We start from the raw sequence: 22,230 nt of genomic DNA on the forward strand, positions 1-22,230 counted from the left end.
TACGAATAGAAAAGTAAGGTGGTCTACCGTCATTGAAAAGAAAAAATTTTTCAGGGTCAAGACTATCGGCAACAATTAGACCATTACGGTAGCCCTGCTCACTACCCCACAGCTGATGGTGTGCGTTGAAGTCACCGATTAGTATGAACTGATGTAGACCTGATATCTTATCCATAAATTTATTTCACTGGAATGGGTTTATATTGTGAGTCTGGTCAAGTGTCCGGTAAATCTAAACGAATGTGAGAGGTCCAGCTTTGGTGTTTACTTCTATGGATGCGGTTTCTATGGAGTTGATGTTGGACTGAGCGATAAAAAGGATGTTGTTAAGCATTATGGGTTCAGCTCTGTGTGCTGGAATCTTCCGAATTCAGACATGTCTCTGTCAGTGCAATAATGTCATACTTTTGTGCCTTGTTCGATAGTTCTCTGATTCTAACTCTCAAGCTTCGATAATTCCGCTGTAAAATTTTGAGACCATTAGACATTGTTGATAAAATATAACACGAAAATTTTGTACACATAGTTACTGGGTTAGGGGAAAAAAATTCTTAGTAAACATGTGCTAGATTATTTGTTTGAAAGTAAAGTTCATGAAACTTATTCTAAGGAAGTACTACGTAGGGTACGAGTTGTAAGCCGACTGATGCTGAGAAAGGACTAGCATTCTCTGCCCTTTCCCACTCATTCGTTTACCTAAGTTCTTCTTTGTTTGGCCGACAACGGTTGACCAGGTTGTTGATATTCGTGAAGTTGGAGCTGTATACATCTGAAGATTTGACCCAGGTATTTATCGTCGTTGGAGACGATGTAGATTTTCTGCTGTTTTGTCGGTTGTTATCACCAAATTTATGGACTTGTTTTTGCAATAGGCTGGAGCTTGTTTGGTTTTGATGAATTGGTCGTTGCATGGATTAGCTTTTGGTGTTGCCACTGTCCTCTTCAGGGCTATGCGAGTGATTATTTTGTAGGTAGCTTTGCTTGCTTGCATTTTGGGCTGTCTGTTTTGAAACTGCTCTTGCGAATGTTCTATTGTTGGATGTTGTAGAGTAGATATTTTTGATTGCCTTATCCTTAAGTTCGGGAAAGTTTTTTTTTTGCTTCGAGTAAGTACTGGGGTGGAGTCAAAAACTTTCAGTTCAACTTCATTCAACGCAATTTTGTCCCATGTCATTAACTTGTTAATTTCTAAGTATTTTCTGTGGAAGATATATAAAGGGTCTATGCTTTTATGATTGTTATCTTGTCTACAGTTGGCACAAGATGGGACTTGGGTCTCGCAGGCTCCTTCGTGCTTGTCTTCGCCACAGATGACGTATTTAGTTCTTCTTCTGCAATATTATGACGTATGCCAAAATTTAAAAAAATTATAACATTGCATAGGTTTTGGAACATACGGTTCAACAAAGAGGCGTCTTCGAAACAGGTATACGCAAATCTGGAAGATCTTTACATTGAAACGTTAAAACGATAGATTGGCTAGGAATCCGTTTATTATTTTTTGATTGATATTTATTATTCCTTTTATTAAGCTGTTTGACCTTCATCATGTTTATACCAATGTTGTTTTCGTTTTTTTTTTTTTTTTTTTTTAATCAAATCATCTGGAATTAGTCTTACTAATATATAAATCAAAGTCGCTAAAACCGTTGTAATCGCTAACCGCGAAAACTACTGAACCGATTTTGCTGAAATTTTGCACTGATTCATGTTACTTCCTAGATGATTTTAGTATAGTTTTTATCTTAAAAAATTTAATAACAACAGCAATAAATGAGCTTAACGTTTTGCAAAAATACGCCAGCTTTTCACATTAGTTCAGTAAAATCCGCTAGGTGGCGTCGACATAAAATCGAGGCTAGCTGCAACAGAATCAAATAAGTGTGGTTATAATAGGCTGGAGCGTCTCGATAGTGATGCAGTCGTGCTTTGGCAATTCAACAAGCTGCATAGAGAATGCGGATGATAGTCTTGCAGCTGGATATCCCGGTTACGGACGACACTCTTCTGTAAGGGGAAGGGACCTAGGTTTCCATTCACCCTGAATCTCGACGAGTGCGATCAAAAAAAAATTCATTCCAACCGATGACGTCTCTGGCATGACACCAGGAGACATATCTAGCTAGAGCACAATCTGCACCAACTCTTCAGAGTTGTGTGGCAGTCCCACCATCCCGCCTGGTGCAGTTAGAGAATTTTTGGCTACAAATGTAAGCCAGGAAAAACAGCTGAGGGGCTCGGGCAGCCATAACGGCTACCTTCTTAGTCGTCGCGTCCCCAACGCGCTTACCCACATGTTCCCGTCTAACGATGAGCGGTTGGTTATCTGGGGAACGACCCGAAGACGAGATATTCTTTGGTCAGCGGTGTACCTCCCTCCATCACAGTCTCCGTACATCGAGACTCCTAGGGTAAGAATCAAGCTACCCGTAGCCAGCTCTTCATCATCAGGAATAATAATAAAGAATAGCCTGGAAGTTTCACCACTGGCACTTTTTAGGGCCATTATAAGGATTTACGTTCCCTACTTAACCATCAACTTCATCAGTTTTTTTTAGGGGCCACCCTAAGTGTAAACTACCTTGCCAACAAATACATTTTTACTACCATTTCCGGAAGCGATTTGTTGACTAAAAGCTATATTAACAAAACAAGGGCACTATTAAACCAAGTCAGCCATTCACTAGCAGACGTCACCTGCGGAGTTGTTCTTCGCAAGGCTGAAAACCCGGTGACCGACGACCCTATATTACCCTCTCGACTCTAAGCATTCAACCAGGAATCACTGATCCTCTCCAAGGTCTGCGCTGGGCAAACCTATAACAGCTATGAAGGAAAAAAAACTTGAGCCAACGGGACAGCCTCCACTGGACAAGTATCACTAACCAATCTCCCCATCTAAGATCACCAAAACAACTGAATCTGCAAATAAAAAGGTGCTTTAGACACCAACGTCTTCGACGTTATACCGGGAGACGTTGGGAAAGAGCACTACAACTAGCCCTAAAGCTTCGGACTTTGTAATTTTTCTCCCGATCAGTCTGGATTTTCAACAGAAGGCCAGAGAAGATCACCCTGAGGTATCCAGGCAGTCACAATTGCTGTTAACTGCAGTCAAGAAAGAGTTAACTTAAGAAGCTCACCAGTCTTTTTTAGGGCCATCGGACGTCGAACTACCTTGCCAACAAATATATTAGAACTTAACAAAGTTGACAGAAAACAGCTTTTAGGGGTCACAAAAATTTTAAGCAAGCCAATAGTCGCAAGAGGGTAAATTGGAAGAAAAACTTCAAATGTATCTAATAAATACAATTTTACTTAGGAGTCAAGAAACTGACGCAAAAAATGTATCGAGATTGAAACAGCAGCGTCAAAATCGACAAACAAAGAATCCATTACGTGAGAGATTAGCTTTTCATTGTACTCCCACAGCAATCTTTGAAATCTTTAAAGATCCTACTTCAGATTTTTAAACAAGTAGAAAATGTATTTGTGTTTTTGTGGCAATAAAAATGTAGGGTTTAAGGTCCAGGACTTTGTTGCTCTGGTAATAAAGTTGTGAGATATGAGAAAAAAATTTTTTTTTAATATAAATTTTTTGGGGGTTTAAAATCTTAACAGCTTAGAAAAATAGCCCTTTTCGTGAATTACAGGGGAGAAACTTTAAATCAACGGCTTCTTATGGCCACCGATTATTTTATGGCATAAAGAACGCACGGTACTTTTCAGCATAATTATTTTTTTGAATTTTTACACCTTATTATTTGACCAAATAAACAATATGGATTCCAAAAAAATGTTTTTAATCAGAAGATTTTTGTTCTGAGATGTATCAGGAATATGTGTAAAATTTCTAACTGAAAACGTTCCACATTACATCTCAGCACACTACGGTATTTTATTTAGTAAGTCTCGGGCGAAGCCGAGATGGGGGGCTGCTAGTGTGTCAATACCTTTAATAATACTTTTTCTGATCACTTTTTGATTTTGATGAGGGAGGCTTATCTGTAAATCTTTACTCTGTACGTCATGGTCAGTAAGGAGGGAACTAGCTTCTACTTCATCGTTCATAATTACTTCCACTTTGAATCTACCATTATTTTCGAACTGGACGAAGCTCGGGTATTTTTTATCCAAAAACATGCCAACGGAAAGAGCTGAAAGCGGTTTCTTTTGATCTTTGTAAAAAATCCATACGTGATAAGGTCCGGTTTCTTCTGATATAAGCCGAGTTGTGCTGCTCTTTTTATTAGCAACTTTTGACACAGTGCTTATTATGTCCGTGCTGTATGAGTTGGAGCTTTTGTTTGAGTATAAGTGGTCATTATGACTGTCGCTTTCGTCCCGAGCACGCTTAGCCACACTAAGGCCCTCCTTTCTTTGCTGTTGAATCTGAATATTCATGTATTTATTATTAGAATTCGTATAGAAAAGTTCCATAAGCTCAGTTGACGGTAATGAGTCATCTTTGTCCGACGTTCTTATTACATCTTCATCGTTTCTCCTATCACTATACGCGGCCGAGGCCACTATATTTCCAACCTCCCATATGGACGGGGGTCTGTTTAGATAAAAATGCCACCATCAACACTCTATAAAAAGTTCTTTAGCCTAAATGAATAGGTTTGCAAAAATAGCTCCTTTCTCGAGGAAGTGGATCAATTTTATACTAAAATCTCGAAGGGTGAGGGTCTCTCCATATAAATGTAGCGCTCGCACGAGCGCACGTTCTTTTCCTTTCGACGCTCCCTCACAACTCGCTCCGTGTGAAAAGACCAGCTGACAGCAGACAATGCTTAGTTCTCTCTAACACACTTAGCATAGGATCTGCTCGTGACTTTGTTTACGTTTGTGCAGATATTTCTTCCAAATGCCTGATAAGGTACATATTTTTTGATACAAGAGTCTTCAATAGGAGTTAAGCTATCCATTCGAACTTTTTCCTCATCATGAATACATCTCTTGCCACGAAATTTGGGCAACAAAGACTGAATAATCGCTCTTTCCCACAAGAGCAATGTTAGATAATGCGATTTAACTAGAATTTTTTTTTTAAAGATTTGACTGGTAAAAAATATTGAAAAAATTTATGTGTACTTCAAGCATATTAAAGTACAACATCAATTTTTTTCAGCGAGCGAATGCATCTCAAAAATGACTAAGTATCCTTAAATACAACTGAATTTTTTGCCCTCTACTTGCAGTCCTCAGCCTTCACCATAGTATGCCACACAAAGTGAGAGTAGTGATTGTAAGAAATAAAAAATCGTGAGATATAAAGTGCCGCTGCTATTGCGTTGCAAGTACTCTTGGAAAGTGCCAGCATTTGCTATTTTTTTTTTAGGTATAAATATTTCACTGCAATGAACTTTCTCATTCCTGTTATTTTGATTTAGAACCCCATCAAATGATATCGAAGAAGCATCTTGCACTAGTGGAGACAGTAAAAATGTACAGTTAATAAAGTGTAAGAGTTTGTGCCCATTTCTCAATTTCGCCACCTTCAAAAAAAAGTTAATGATGTGGAGTATTCAAATCTTGACCAAAAACTAGATTTTTTAACTGTTTTGATTATTGGTACATGTATTTATTACAACTATTATAACGAAAATAATGACCAGCCTGTTATTTTTCTTTTGAAGCACAAATTCATACATTTTATCAACTGTACTTTTTTACTGTCTCTACTGCTGTTTGACATCAGTGCAAGACGATTCTTCAACATTAATTGATGAGATTCTTAATCCAAAAAATAAAAACGAGTGAGTTAATAGCATTGAAAAATGTATACCAAAAATAATTGCAAATGTTGTATTATCTTAACCTTGTTATGTACAATAATTATGTACAATAATACCGCAACTCAATGTTTGAACTTTCCAAGAGTATCTGCAACGCAAGAGCAGCGATACTTTGTCACACGACTTTTTATTCCTTAAAATCACTAGTCTCACTTTGCGTGGCATACTATGATTGAGGCTGAGGACCGCAAGTACAGAGCAAAAAATTCAGTTGCATTTAAACTATGCTTCACGATACCACACATAAATGTGCTATGCTTTGTACACACACTCACCTTCTTCGTACGGTCAAATATAAGACCCAATTGGTTCTATTACCTTATTAAATTCAATAAAAGTACATTATTTTACAATGTCTACCTCATACTTGTTAACATTTTATCCCGGCATCTATCTTTACCTTTTCGGCCGATGGTAGCGCTAACGCTGATGCTACCAAGGCGAATAGTGAGCTTCAAGGAAGTGAAGAGACAATGTCCGCCATTTAAGGCTCATGGGGAGAAGCGTAAGCTTAAAAACGCATCATTTAACCTTCAGAAAACGGAAAAATTTGGGTTCAAATCGACTTTTTTTTACCAAAAATTTATGCATAATTTGAGTAGATAACTCGTTTCAGACACTCGATCTGACAGGTGGTCGAACTATCGACCACCCCCGGCCCGGACGGAAAGGCCAATACGAAATTTTTCATTTCTTGCTATTTTAAGCTTGCAGTTGCTATACCTATGTTTTTTGATGCGCTAAGTACGAAAAAAATAGTGAAAAAAATCCTGCAGCCATGCTTGACCTTCAAAATCGCGATTTTAAGGTCAAATTAATTTTATTACGCTATTTTAGCTCGAAAGTAGGTTTACCCAAATTTTTTGATGCGCTGATTACAGAAAAAATTGTGAAAAAAATCCTGGAGCTATGCTTGTTTTTCAAAATCGCGATTTCAAGGTCAAATAAATTCTTTTACGCTATTTTAGCTCGAAAGAAGGTATACCCAATTTTTCTGATGAGCTAATTACAGAACAAATAGTAAAGGAATCCTAGAGTCACCCTTGACCTTGAAAAGTACCATTTCAGGGTCAAATTGCTTTTTTTGCTATTTTAGCTTGAAGGTTGATATATCCATGTTATTTCGTGCACTGCAGACCAAGGAGATAGTAAAAAAATCTGATATGCATCCACGATCTGAAAATGATTTGTCTTCTCCCGAAAGCTTAGTAAACTTCAACCGCATCCACGTAGATGGACAATGACTTCCCTATTCTAATCTAAAGAAAAGGTGGACAATGCCTTGCAAAAGCAGAGTTCTTCAAAAAAATAGTTGCTCCGTTGAATTTCATAGATGAAACGCTCCGAATTTCGCTCTTAGCGTGACCCAGGACCAACGACGTGGACGTAGCAAAAAAATATCCCTTTGGGGTGCTTGATTTTTGTGAGTCCCCTTGCCTCTCACGTTGAAGTACTTGATTTTTGTGAGTCCCCTTGACTCGCGCGTTGGTTGGGGTGCTTGATTTTTGTGAGTCCCCTTGCCTTTCACATTGGGTTGCTTGATTTTCGAGAGTCCCCTTGCCTCTTACATTGGGGTGCTTGATTTTTGTGAGTCCCCTTGCCTCTCACGTTGAGGTGCTTGATTTTCGTGAGTCCCCTAGCCTCTCACGTTGGTTGGGGTGCTTAGATTTTGTAAGTATCCTTGCCTCTCACGTCGATACGCTTGACTTTATACTAATCTCTCTCGTGTGTGGTACTCTTCGAAGCATGGTGCTGCACATAGAGCAACGTCACATGTCAGACATACGTACATCGTTCGCCTTACATTCTTACGCAAAGAGCACAAGCGGCACCTTCAACTTGTAGCATGCCTCGGAAAATATCGGCCGCCATATCGAGTTGGAGATTCATTGTCAAAAGTGTGGTTCTCAGTAGGATCAAGTTTCAATAATGAACTAACAAACTCTAGTCGAAATGAAGGAAATGACATAGGCTCTGCATTTCGCAATTTATATAGAGCATGGGCATTAGATAACTATAGATCAATAAGGTGAAAAAAGAGCTTGCGATACCAGAAGTACACTCAGCGTATCGGAAAACATAAGTATACCGACATTAAGTGCAAAGTAGAAAAAAATTTTTGGACCTTAAAGTGGCGATTTCTAAGTTTAATAATGCCTCTGCAGTACCTTTCACTACTTTTCCAGTAATTAGCACATCAAGAAACTTGGGTATACCTACTTTCAAGCTAAACTAGCGTCATAGAATTAACTTGATCTTGAAATCGCGATTTTGAAGGTCAAGCATGGCTCCATGATATTTTTCACTAATTTTTCTGTAATCAGCGCATCGAATTCATAGGTAAGGACAAACAGTATTAAATATATATGTATAGATATGTAAATATATACAAGTACATGACTAAAGTCCCCAGAAGCCTCAAATGTCCGTCGACCAATCACGAGCGGTCCCGAGATTGTCCGCTAACTCCCTCGAAACTCACTACGAGATGAACACATCATATAGAATTGCAGGACAGTGTGCGAGCACGCGCGATTGTAGCACAGCGCTCACAAAAATGGCTACCAAACTTGGAGGAAGTTCAAATTGGCTGTATGGAGCAAGACGCAAAATCATAGATAACTCAACATAATTCCAAATACCATCACTTAATAAATTAATCTCAAGCTTTTCAACCCCATAACCCAAAGCGCCCATTAGCAATCTCACGAGCTCTAAGAATTACTAAAATACATTAAACAATGACGCAAGCGTCAATACCTACGCAACCTGGGGCGCTTTCTGGTCGTTATGTTCGTTAATTAAATAACCAAATTAATGCAAGCGCCAATCCCCACACAACCCTGGGCGCTTACTGGTTGCTTCATTCATCATTAAAATATGTAAAATAATGCAAGCGTCAATCACCACACAACCTAGGGCACTTTCTGGTCAATTTGTTAATAAATCCAATAAACAAAATAAAGCATGCGAAAAACCCCACACAACCAGGAGCGCTTACAAGTTGGTTTGTTAATGAAAAAAATTAATTAAAAAATGCAAGCGCCAATCATTGCAGAACCCAGGGCGCTTTCTGGTCATTTACGTAATTTTAATATAAAAAATAATAAAACAAGCGCCCATCCCGACACCACCTAGGGCGCTTGCTGGTCGATTTGTTAATTTATAGAATAAACAAAATAACACGAGCGCCAATTCACACACAACCTGGGACGTTTTCTGGTCACCTTCTTAAGAAAAAAAATAAAATAACGCAAGCACAAATTCCCACGCAACCCGGGGCCCTTACGAGTCACTTTGTCAATAAAAAAGACAAATGAAAAACCGCAAGCGCCGATACCCACACAACCCAGTGCCCTCACAAGTCACTTTGTTAATCAAAAAAATTAAATAAAAAAACGCAAGCACCGATCACCACACAACTCAGAGCGCTTTCTACTCACTTAATGGATTGATAATTAATAAAATAATAACACAAGCGCCAATCCCCACACAACCTGGGGCGCTTACTGGTAGCATTGTTAATTAATAAAATTAACAAAACAACACACGTGCCACTCTCCACACAACACAGGGCGCTTTCTGGTCACTTTGTTGATTGATCAAATAAACAAAATAACGCAAACGCTAATACCCACACAACCCAGGGCGCTTACTGGTTGCATCATTTATTAATAAAATCAGTAAAATAATGCAAGCGCCAATTACCACACAACCTGGGGCACTTTCTGGTCACTTACTTGATGTATAATAAAAAAATAATAAAACAACGCCAAACCCAACACGACCTTAAACGCTTACTGGTCGCTTTGTTATTTAATGAAATAAACGAAATAACACAAGCGCCCATCACCACACACCCTGAGGCACTTTCTGGTCGCTTCGTTAATTGACAAAAAAATGCAAACGCCAATTCCCACAAAACCAGGGGGGCTTTCCAGGCCCTTCGTTAATGAAAGAAGTGAATGAAATAACGCAAGCACCATCTTCACAAAACCCGGGGCGCTTTTTAATTGCTAATTTAATTTATAATAAATAAAATAATAACTCAAGCGCTGATCCCAACACAATCTGGGGAGCTTTCTGATTGCTTACTTAATTTATAATAAATAAAATAATAACACCAGAGCTGATTCCCACTTAACCTGGGGGCCTTTCTAGTTACTTTGTTAATTAATAAGATAAACAAAATAACACAAGCTCCAATCCCCACACAATCTGGGGTGCCTTTCTAGTCGCTTTGTTAATTGATAAAATAAACAAAATAACACACGTGCCACTCCCCACACAACCTGGGGCGCTCACAAGTAAATTCGTTAATGAAAGAACAACATAAAAAAACGCAAGCGCCAGTACCCACACAACTCGGGGCGCTTACGAGTCACTAAGTTAATGAAAGAAATAAATAAAAAAACGCAAGCGCCCATCACCGCACAACCCAGGGGGCTTTCTGGTAGCTTACTTAATTTATAATAAATATAATAATAACACAAGCGTTAACCCCCTCACAACCCAGGGCGCTTACTGGGTTGTGTGGGGATTGGTGCTCGCATTGTTTTGTTTATTGGATCAACTAATAAAGCGACCAGAAAGCGCCTAGGTTGTGTGAGGATCGGCGCGTGTGCTATTTTATTTACTCTTATGATAAAAAAGTGACCAGTCAGTGCCCTGAGTAGTGTAAAGATTGGCGCTTGTGTTATTTTGTTAAGTTAATTAATTCAAAAAGCGAGCAGAAGGTGCCCCAGGTTGTATTGGGATTGGTACTAGCGTTTTGTGTTTATTCTCTTTATTAACAGTGACCAGTAAGCGCCAGGGGTTGTGTAGGGATTAGCGCTTGCGTTGTTAACAAAGCGACCAGTAAGCGCTCCAGGTTGTGTGGGGATTGACACGTATGTTATTTTGTCTATTTTATTAATAAACAAACCAACCAGTAAGAGCCCCAGGTTGTGTGGGGATGGGCGCTTGTGTCATTTTATTTATTCTTTTTATTCACAAAGTGACCAGTAAGCGCCCCGAGTTGTGGTGATTGACGCTTGCGTTTTTCATTAATTAACAAAGCGACCAGAATGATTAAGGCTCGTGAGACTGCTGATGGGCGCGTTAGGTTATCGGGATCAATAGCTTGAGATTAATTTATAAAGTTAGGGTGTATAAAATTATGTCGATTTATCTGGGGTTTTGCGTCTTGCTCCATATAACTAATTTGAAATTCCCCCCAAGTTTGGTAGCCACTTTTGGGGGCGCTGCTGTAGCAGATGAAAATTTTTAAACAAGCGAAATCAATTTCTAAAAAGCTGTCCATTTTTTCAAATATATCAAGTTGTAAGTGTTGTAATTGTTTGAAAGAGAGGTAAAACATTGAAAAAGAAATTTAACAATGCCTCAAAGTGACTTGCACTTGCAAAAGAAAAATCATTTTTTTCTTTATTCTTATAAAATTGTAGTTGTCAACATATTTTTAGAAAAAGTACATAGATTAATTTTAAAAATCGTTTATTTTAATTAAATTGTTATAGTGGTTATATTTCCAGAATTATATTCAATTTCTTGACGATACTTATTTAACTATAGCCACCTAAAGCCAGCGTAAAATGTTGTAGAGAAGAACTTATGTTTTTAACATTTTGATTTCAATCCACAGAGGTTAAGTTAGTTATACTTTATTTGACGCAGACTGCTTTGATTCTTAATGGGTTATATCGTAATATTTTCTCATATATTTTCTCAGCTCTGGACAAATACTTTTGTCCACCTTCTATAGAAAACATATATGCTATTTGGCTGCCTTTGAATCAACTTTGTCTTCTGTGAGTCCAATAAACAAATACAAACAGTAATCAGAAATTTAACAGGGAATCTAATAATTCGTTATCATAAGAAAAAAATTTCTTTATTAAGCTTTTTTTTAGTATGTATGTGCAAACTAATTAGTGAGCATCATTTGTAAAGGAAGTACTTATAAGCAGTAAGGTGATAGTATGCAGTATTGATTATAACAGAATTCTATTGAAAAGTCTTTTGTTAGATATATGCTGAGAAAACACAACTTTAATTAATAATGACTGAAGTTTGAATAAAACAACGAGAATCAGGAACTCTCAGTGATACTTTGGAATTACTCCTAGGTTACACAGAAACGTAGCTTTTAGATATAGTTCAATATTACAGAGTTTATTCAGAAATGCTACATAAACAATGTAAGAAAAATTGTTAAATAAACACGTAAATTGTTAGATGTACTTACATTCAACACACATTTGACCATTCGTCTGCTGTACAAATTAGCTTCAACACATAAAGAATTTGGAGTTGGAACATGAAAAATACTTGCCCTCTGAAATAATGCTCCAATCGGGAGAGCACCGTCAAAAAAACGAAAACTATGAATAAACTATTTTGAAGTACTAGATAATAACATAAATTGCCACAATACTCCAGCCATTAAATACTTATTTTAGCTACCATTTAAGTTGCTATCAGTGTAAATCATGCAATTTCAACCAGTTTGCAAAGTACTTGATATATTAAGCAGATAAATCACAAAACTTTAAGTATTCTATTTTTAAATTTGCCAAGTAAATTAAATAAGTTGATAAGATAACCATAGAAAATATTTCAACTTATAACCTAACACAATTTTTTAGACTAAAGGTGATCCTTTACATAAGAACCTTAGTAATTTAATTCGATAAATTTTATCACAAAGGATGTTACTGTTGGGGTCTTATTTGTTTTGTTATTCGATATACGTGATCACTTGCGGGATTGATCGTCCCGTGCATAAGTACTACAATCAAAGAATATAGAAACAAGACCCTTCATGTATAGAAGGTCGGGCTACTGGCTACTGGGCTAGGCGCTAAGCGCTAAGCCTAAACTTGTTTTTACTTGTGACGTTAGTACGGTATCCATCAGGGAGATGGCGTTAGGGTCGTAAATTTGTAAGGACCCTCTCCCACATGAACAGTCCAACGTTGGGTTCAGCGTTCAGCGTTAAGCAGCGTACACAGCGTCACAGCGTCACAGCGTCACAGTAAAAAATGACTTTAGTGGATTTAATATTCCTCTAGTAAAAATTCCTTCGTTCCACAATGTAAAAGTACTAGTTTGTAGTGTTCTCACTAAACTTCTTGTAAATCTACTACTACTGTTGTAATTTTACTATGCTTAGCATGGGAAATAATCCGACCTATGCTGAACGTAGTAATTGTACTACGCACAATAGTAACCAAATTCACTACCAAATAAGTAAAATTACAACTGTCTTATAGTTTATTACGCTTCGCTAAGTATAATACCTATTCACGTAGTAAAGTTTACTATTGGAGTAGTAATTCGAAAAAGTGCAGATATTCATAACTCTCAAGCAAGTCATGGGGTAAAGAACCATGAGGTATTCTGTTTTTGCTTGAAATTATAATCACACAAATTCTTTTTATGCGTATTAATTATAAAAAACTTATTTGTATTTATTTATTCAAACATGTAACAGTAATGTCGAATTATTATAAATCTATATGCTAATGTATAAACACAGCCAATTTTAAAATAAATAAGGTAATGTACAGTACAGGTACTAATTAAATGTTTTTTTTCTGTAAACAGTGCTTATTTAAATGTATCTTTAGTACAATATTTATAAGACTGTTTATAGTTTCTTTGATAGTACTAAAATATTGTTAAAAAGTTGCCTTGATAATTTTAGTAGCACTATATATATATATATATATATATATATATATATATATATATATATATGCTTTAAAAATCATTGTACACCGCTACTTAGTAGTTAAGTAAGATAGATAGATAGTATCTTTATTGGCATGAAATATACATATACAGCCAGAGTTAATTACAATTGTAATTAAGTAATTTTACTACGATTGCGGTCACGCCATCTACTGCATACGTTGCATACTTACCACTACTTCAGTATATTTACTATTGGAATAGTAAAAAAACAACTCAGATACTACTCCCCCTTTTTAATTCTAGCCTTACAAAGTGGGAAGTAAATTTACTAGCGCAGTAGAAATTTTACTACTGCTGTAGTAAATATACCACGCTCAGCATAGGTCAGATTATTTCCTATGCTAAACGTAGTAATTTTACTACGATATTTTTTACTGTGTTGGATTAGGCGATCCCAATATCAGAACTTTTTCCTTAGATCTTATATATAGCTATACGATCTAAGATATATTTCGTCGAGCAGACAGCAAATCAGTAAAGGGGCATTGCCAAAGACAAACAAAAATTAAAAATTGTAATATTAATAACACAACTGCCTATCACCAAATAACTCGGGGCGCTAATTTGCCTCTCTATTAAATAATGAAGTATTAATTATTAACACAAGCGCCTATTACCCGATGACCCGGGGTGCTTACTAGCCACTCTATTAAATAATAAAATATTAATTATTAACACAAACGCCTATCACCTAGTGACCCAAAGCACTAACTGGCCTCTCTATTGAATAATAAAGTATTAATTATTAACATAAAAGCCTATATCCTGGTGACCCGGGGCACTTACTGCCTAGGCACTTGTGTTATTAATATTACAATTTTTAATTTCCGCGTGTCTTTGGCAATGCCCCTTTACTGCTGTGCTGTCTGCTCGAGCGGATTCAGTATCAGAACTTTTTTTCTAGATCGTATAAATACCTATACGATCTAGGAAAAAAGTTCCGATATTGAATCCGCCTAACCCAACGCTGTACTGGCGGCTGTACTGGGCTAGGCGCTAGGCCTAAACTTGTTTTTACTTATAACGTTAGTACTGTATTCATCAGGGAGATGGCGTTAGGGTCGTACGTTTGTGAAGACCCTCTCTCACATATAGAAAAGGAAGCTCTCAATACCGATGGAATAGACTTACCAATTGAAAAACAGAAAAGTGACTTGCGTTTAATCGATGATATCGTTAAATGGTCAATGAATCCGTTTGAAGAAGATTTTTAGTATTATTTTTAAGACTAATTTCTTACGTACGTTACCAAAAATTAAATGTAATAACTCAAATATTTTATAAAAATTAACAAATGACTTATATTAAATTAAATAGTTTATGAAAAAAATTTAGATCTTAAAATTAAATAAATTACGAAACATTGTAAATTAAGATAATTTAATTTCTTTTTTTTCCGTTTAAATTTTTCGTTGTTACGTAACGTTTTTTATTTTGGGGGGGGGGGTGTAAGGTTTCGTGACGGATGCGTTACGATGGGGGAGGGAGGGTATAAATTTAGCTCTTATATGCGTTACATAATTTATGGACGTCCCCCTATCATGGGCCTCAAATTCATATTTTTTTTGGTACTGTAAACGCATGTATGTGACACTTCACATAACCTTAATTTCAAGTAAACTGTAAATTAAGTCTACTGTAAATTGTATGAGAAAGTGTAAAATACGTACTTTCGTAGTTGAATAGAATTTTACGTGCTTTACAAGTGTTTACATACCGTAACCTACTTCGATTTATTTTTCTTTGTGCTTCTAAAAAGATATACGTACTCAACGATTTATATTAAGTGTAACTGGATAAATCAACTTATAATTTTATTTACAGTTCAAAAGAGAAGCTTTACATTCATTGATATATAATTAAGTTTACAAATCATTTTATTTAGTTTTCTACGGTTATTACAACTTATTTACGTTTCAGGCAGTTTCTTGATAGTATCCAGGAATGGGTTTTCTATATAATTTTCAGTATTCTATTGTATATTCGTAAGAATTTATCAAACGTAAGGAAGCTGTGGACAACGTAGAAAACGTAGAAAACTGAATTAAACGTTATAATGTCCGTAAAGCTTCTCTTTTCAATTGTGTATAAAATTGTAAATTCATCTATTGTGTTATAACTAATATTTATTGTTGAGTATTTAAATATTTTTAAAGTACAAAGAAAAATAAATTAAAGAAGGTAAGACAAACACTTATAAAGCACGTTAAATTTAATTCGACAACGCAAGTACATATCGTACACTCGCTTATGAAGTTAACAGTAGAGTGAATTTACGGTTTACTTGAAATTAAGTTTATGTGAAGTGTCGAGAACTCTATGTTGATTACTATGTAGAAAAGCCTTAAAAATTTCTACAGTATTTAAAGTATTTGACGTGTCTTCTACGCGTAAGAAGCTTACTTATTTGACACCTAGTTTTCCATATAAAATTCTATATAAAATTCGTTAAACCTCATAAGTGACATCTACAGGGTTGTTCTTGATGCTACAATTGCTACATGCAATACAACTTGTAGATATTAAATTAAAAGTAGGCAGCCCCATAGACATTTAAAAATAAAAGACTGCTCGTTCTCATGTACGGCGCTAAAGCACAAGTAGAAGAAGACACAACATTGAACGTGTATACCTGTCTCTCTCGCACATTGCCGAAGGTGGGAATATATGTCTATAGGGGATAGAGAACCCAGTTTAAGGGGACTCCTACGACTACTGCTGAGGTCAAAGACAAACAAAAAATAAAGTTTTGTTTTTCAATAAACAAATGTGTCTGAAAATCATTATGATATTTTTAATAACGTATGAAGTGGGAAAAATGATATTAATGTGTGAAGTTTAACTTTGTACGAAAAATTAATTATTGTTTTGACCAGTCTAGTGCATACGAGGGTACACCACCAGACCAGACCACCTGTGTTGGTGTAGTATAGCGATGTAATATATAGGTATATGGTATACATATGTCGTGAACAAGTACGTCTGCTACTGACCTCCTGGACACTATTTATTTATTTCCATCACAATATATCTCGCTAAAATGGTCCTTTATCCACAATTTTTAATACAGCATATTACAGAGGAAGACTTCATCTACAAAACGTAAATATTCAGTCTGCTGGGACATTTAATTTAGGTTTATTATAAACGAAAACAAATTGTTTTTCACGCTGCCCCATAAGAGCATGTGCTAATAGTTACAACTTTGAGCTCGGATTTCTCAAAATTTTGACCCATTCGAAATATAATTTAGACCACCATTAAATTCAGTAGACTTTTATTTACAAGAAATAATATATCTCTGTTTGGGGACTTTCGTGAAGGAGCCCCCTTAAACGCATGGTTCAAAACATGGTTCAAATGTAAGATAAGACAGGTGGTACGAAGTGCCACCTCTTCCGAGTTACAATTTTGTAGCAGTAACAAGTTTTCCACCAGATGGATCAGTGTCGAAAAGGTAGTATATATGTGTAGAATGTATTCATACATATACGTGTATATATATGTAACCGTTTCAACATGTACACTTCTGACAAATCTTACCTGAGATCTCATCTGAAATCTCATGTGATTTCTCACCTGAGATCTCAACCCAAATTCTCATCTGAGATCTCAGGTGAGATTTTGGAAAGTAAAATAAATAAAAAAATTTCGTGCAACAATTTTAATTTATACATCAATAGAATGATTTCCTAAAATATCAACAGTTAAGTATGGGAAAGAAAAAATTCGGCTTATATGGGACACGAACTCGAGCCTCGAGCCCCCAGTACCACTGGCCAGCATCTTACCGCTTGGCCAGAGAGGATGAGATACCAGTTCGACAATTTACGTCTATATAAAGTGTAAGTACCATGTGTTATTTTTTTTCTTATTCACAACTGAATCATACAATTATTAATAGATATAATTTTTCCCAATCTTAATTCTGATAGTTAACCAACTAGATAATATTCAGGAACATTATTTTCTTTACAAACAATATTTTTCTCTCTCAAAGTTACTCTTGAGGGAGCTTTATATCCAAGTAAGGCATACGTTTTTAATAATTATTGTAAATGTTTATTTAAATGTAATTATAAAGAAAAACTTGAATATAAAATAGGGGGACTTAATCTGTTGTGAATAAATTATTATTAAAAAATCCAAATTACTTGCTTGTATATTATCTTATTTTGAAAAAACACTTATAAAAGTTGGAAATTAATCCTTAAAGCTATTCATGTTATTCCAACTTTTCAAAGCTTATTATTACTCCGTTAATAATTACAGATAAAGTCATCACTAAAAATTTGTTGATACAATTTATGTTTAGTGAGTTAAATGTGATTGTTTACCGAAAAGGCAAAAAAGTAGTAAAAACCTACAGTTTGGTTTAAACAATGGTACCTAACTCATTATAACACACATGTATTGTTTCATAAAACTTACAGTGATTACTCTATATAAAATTCTTTAAGGAGTATAATAAGTTTGATAAGTTGGAATAACATGAATAGCTTTAAGAATTTCCAACTTTTATAAGTGTTTTTTCAAAATAAAATAATATACACGCAAGTAATTTGGATTTTTTAATAATAATTTATTCACAACACATCAAGTCCCCCTATTTTATATTGTAGTTTTTCTTTATAATTACATTTAAATAAACATTTACAATAATTATTAAAAACGTATGCCTTACTTGGATATAAAGCCCCCTCAAGAGTAACTTTAAGAGAGAAAAATATTGTTTATAAAGAAAATAATGTTCCAGAATATTATCTAGTTGGTTAACTATCAGAATTAAGATTGGGAAAAATTTTATCTATTAACAATGGTATGATTCAGTTGTGAACAAGAAAAACAATAACACATGGTACTTACACTTTATATAGACGTAAATTGTCGAACACGTATCTCATCCTCTCTGGCCAAGCGGTAAGATGCTTGCCTGTATATCTGAGGCCTCAGGTTTGTCTCCCACATAAGTCATTTTTTTTTTTTTTCCTGTAACTGTTGAAATTTTAAGTATTATTCTATTGATGTATATTTTATAATTGTTGCACAAAAATTTTTTATTTATTTTTCTTTCCATAATCTCACCTGAGATCTCAGATTTGGCATGAGATCTCTCGAAGTACCCGCCAAGTGCCCGGGAAGTGCCCGGGAAGTGCCTGGAAAGTACCCACCAAGTGCCGCGAAGTCCCCACCGAGAGCCCGGGAAGTACGCACCAAGTACCCAGGAAGTACCCGCCAAGTGTCCGTAAAGTGCCCACCAAGTACCCGGGAAGTCCCCGCCAGGTGCCCAAGAAGTGCCTGAAAAGTACCTGACAGTATTGTATTTGGCGGGGACTTCCAGGGCACTTGGTGGGTACTGCCTGGCTACTTGGCGGGCACTTGGCGGGTACTTCCTAGGCACTTAGCGGGTTCTTCCCGATCACTTGCCGGGCTCTTCATCGGGTACTTCCCGGGTACTTGACGGGTACTTAGCGGGTACTTCCCGAGCACTTGCCGGGATCTTCCTCGGGTACTTGGCGGGGACTTAGTTCGATTAAATTTATTGTCTGTATGTTGCAAGCTATTTTTTATTCTCATTGTGTCAAATTATATTGATGGTTAAGTTTTAACTGACTAAAGATGTACATCAAACAAACATTATATTAACGTGACATTTTTTAATTATTATTTAATACACTGTAAAGTTTATGATTTTTTTGAATAGATGTTATATAATTTTTGTTGAATTAATTAGATAGTATTTAAAGCATTTTCAAACGAATTATTTTAAAGTATTTAAATTTGGATAATAAATAAATGATTTTTATGAGCAATATCAATAATATACTTTGATTATTGCAATTTAGGAATGGACTTGTTCTAAATCGTGTATAGACGACATACACGGGAACGTAAGCAAGACATACCTATAACAACAATATTTTTGACCGAGAGGTCGACTATTTTTGCAAAAATACTATCGTGTAGAGTGGAAAAATGCCTACTGATATGGTCTTTTATTTTCTCTTCGATTAAAGATAACATTACTTATAAGTATAAAAATTTAAAGATGTTTTTGTCCAACATGAGAGTGAGAAAGACAGTAAGCGCGGGGACAAACAAGTGACAACATAAAGAGCAGACAATATTTACCTTTTCACATCCAACCTTCAAGTTACCAGCAGTATAGCTGACGCTGACGCTTTTTCGTGCGCACATGGATATAGTTCTCACTGCTTACCGACTAAGCTCCAATAACAATGTGGCAACGTCGTGAGTTAATGCGAGTGCGCTATAGCTTTCCAACCCCATGTAGAGGTAGTTTGGAACGTATTTTCAATCGGCTCCCATTTAAAAGCTATTTGCCCTAAAAAATTAATTCTAACGGGGTTCGCGTCAGAAAAAATCGCTCTACACGTGGTTCTCGGAAAATGCCACCGTTACATATCATGCTGTATATACTACCTTTTTGACACTAATCCACCTGGTAGAGAAGTTGGTACTGCTACAAAATTGCAACAGACCGAACAAGCATAACTTCGTACCACCTCACCACCTGTCTTATCTTGCACCGTGGTTTAAATCAAGCAACAATTCAACAAAGCCTGGCTGGAGGTGGGTTTGTAATACGGCGCTGACTTGGGCGCAGCTAGGCCTGACTTAGCATGACTTTCGCCCAGTAATCGCCCACTTTCATCTGCACTAATATTGGATACATATAAGCATATAAGTTTGTATGTATTTATGTGTGTGCTGCGCGTGCTCATATATATCATCCCGATCGGAAAGCTTAGCGGGGGTCTAGCTTGTGCCTATACTTAAACAGCCTAGCTAGCCTAGCTAGGCAGATGGCGTGATGTAACGCGGCTTCGCTGGCCCTACCTAGGCAACCTCTCTAGAGTATTTTTTGCATACACCCACTGAAAATGCTTTAAGTATATATTCTGCTCTGCTCCTTTTAACCTTGCAAACAAGGTATGCGTAATAAACTGTATGTCAAGAAATAAATTCTTAGACTACACTGTGAAAGAAGTGGGAGAGCAGGACTCTTTCGAAGGAGCTCTGCTTTACTAAACAGTAGGGCTATACTTATCTCCGCTCGAGTGGGGCAGCCTTAGAAATTATATACATGGAGGAAGCATTGTATGCTCCAGCCGCGAGAAGAGATGAGAGAGACAAAAGACAAATAGCAGTACAACCTTTCTCTCTCTTACACGCCTCTGATTGGTTGGCCCCCTTCCGTATATATAGGTATAGTCGTATCCACGAGTGGCGGTCGTGGGGGAACAGAGCAGATATATGTAACCTAAGATCTGATGAAAAAGAACTTACACATTACCAGAGAATATAGAATATATCCTCTTTAAGTATAGAAGGCCAAAGCGGAATTCCGAGCAATACACACTATAACAATAATCTTCCATTACAACATAATTAAAACAACAAAATTTGAATAAAAATTTCCAATTTTAATTAAAGCCCTCATACCTGGTTAAACAGTTCATGTATGGCTAATGACTCAGTTAGAATGTTTGTCTTCGATAGCTGAGCGGTCAAGAATGATCGATTAGCTTTTGCGCTCTGGGCTTCGAATCTGACCTATGCTTTTTTTTTTTTCAGGTATACATTTTCATAATACTTGTTTTATTACGTTTCGTTTGTTTATAATTTTTATATATTTTTATAAATAAATTTATTTTATAAGATTTCACACTTTAATAATAAGATTTAAAAAACTACTCTTGGCTAATGCCAACAAAATACTAATGCGAGCATAAATTCAATATTATACTTTTACAATACGTCGTATAATTTATTTTTTATTGGCATTACTCAATAGAAACCGACGGAAAGGTGGCAGTATTTTTCATTAGGATAGGATACATGCAGGATAAAGGGCATATTAGATATTAGAACCCCAATAAATCCGTATCGATCAATGCAGTAAATAATTAAACAAACAATATTTACACTTGTAATAATAATAATAATAATATACAAAAAGTATTTACACATTTTTGCATAAGTATTTTACTGGCATTAGCCAAGAGTAGTTTTTTAAATCTTATTATTAAAGTGTGAAATCTTATAAAATAAATTTCTTTATAAGAATATATAAAAATTATAAACAAACGAAACGTAATAAAACAAGTATTATGAAAATGTATACCTAAGAAAAAAAAAAAAAAAAAGCATAGGTCAGATTCGAAGCCCAGAGCGCAAAAGCTAATCGATCATTCTTGACCGCTCAGCTATCGAAGACAAACATTCTAACTGAGTCATTAGCCATACATGAACTGTTTAACCAGGTATGAGGGCTTTAATTAAAATTGGAAATTTTTATTCAAATTTTGTTGTTTCAATTATGTTGTAATGGAAGATTATTGTTATAGTGTGTATTGCTCGGAATTCCGCTTTGGCCTTCTATACTTAAAGAGGATATATTCTATATTCTCTGGTAATGTGTAAGTTCTTTTTCATCAGATTTTAGGTTACATATATCTGCTCTGTTCCCCCACGACCGCCACTCGTGGATACGACTATACCTATATATACGGAAGGGGGCCAACCAATCAGAGGCGTGTTAGAGAGAGAAAGGTTGTACTGCTATTTGTCTTTTGTCTCTCTCATCTCGTCTCGCGGCTGGAGCATACAATGCTTCCTCCATGTATATATTCTCTAAGGGGGCAGCTGC

General features: G+C 36.0%; 1 protein-coding gene across 1 annotated transcript in view; it reads right to left on the reverse strand.

The window, feature by feature from the left end:
- shot (dystonin-like protein short stop) overlaps positions 1-12,533 on the reverse strand; it is a 1,026,404-nt gene extending 1,013,871 nt beyond the window's left edge. The window contains exon 1 of the mRNA XM_089596194.1: positions 12,046-12,533. The gene's annotated coding sequence lies outside the window, so the exon portion shown is untranslated. The remainder of the gene's footprint in view (positions 1-12,045) is intronic.
- Between the last annotated feature and the right edge of the window lie 9,697 nt (positions 12,534-22,230).

Source organism: Copidosoma floridanum, unplaced genomic scaffold (genome assembly GCF_036245765.1).
Source record: "Copidosoma floridanum isolate Cflo_tuat_1 unplaced genomic scaffold, Cflo_Japanese_pri ptg000030l, whole genome shotgun sequence".
NCBI lineage: Eukaryota > Metazoa > Arthropoda > Insecta > Hymenoptera > Encyrtidae > Copidosoma > Copidosoma floridanum.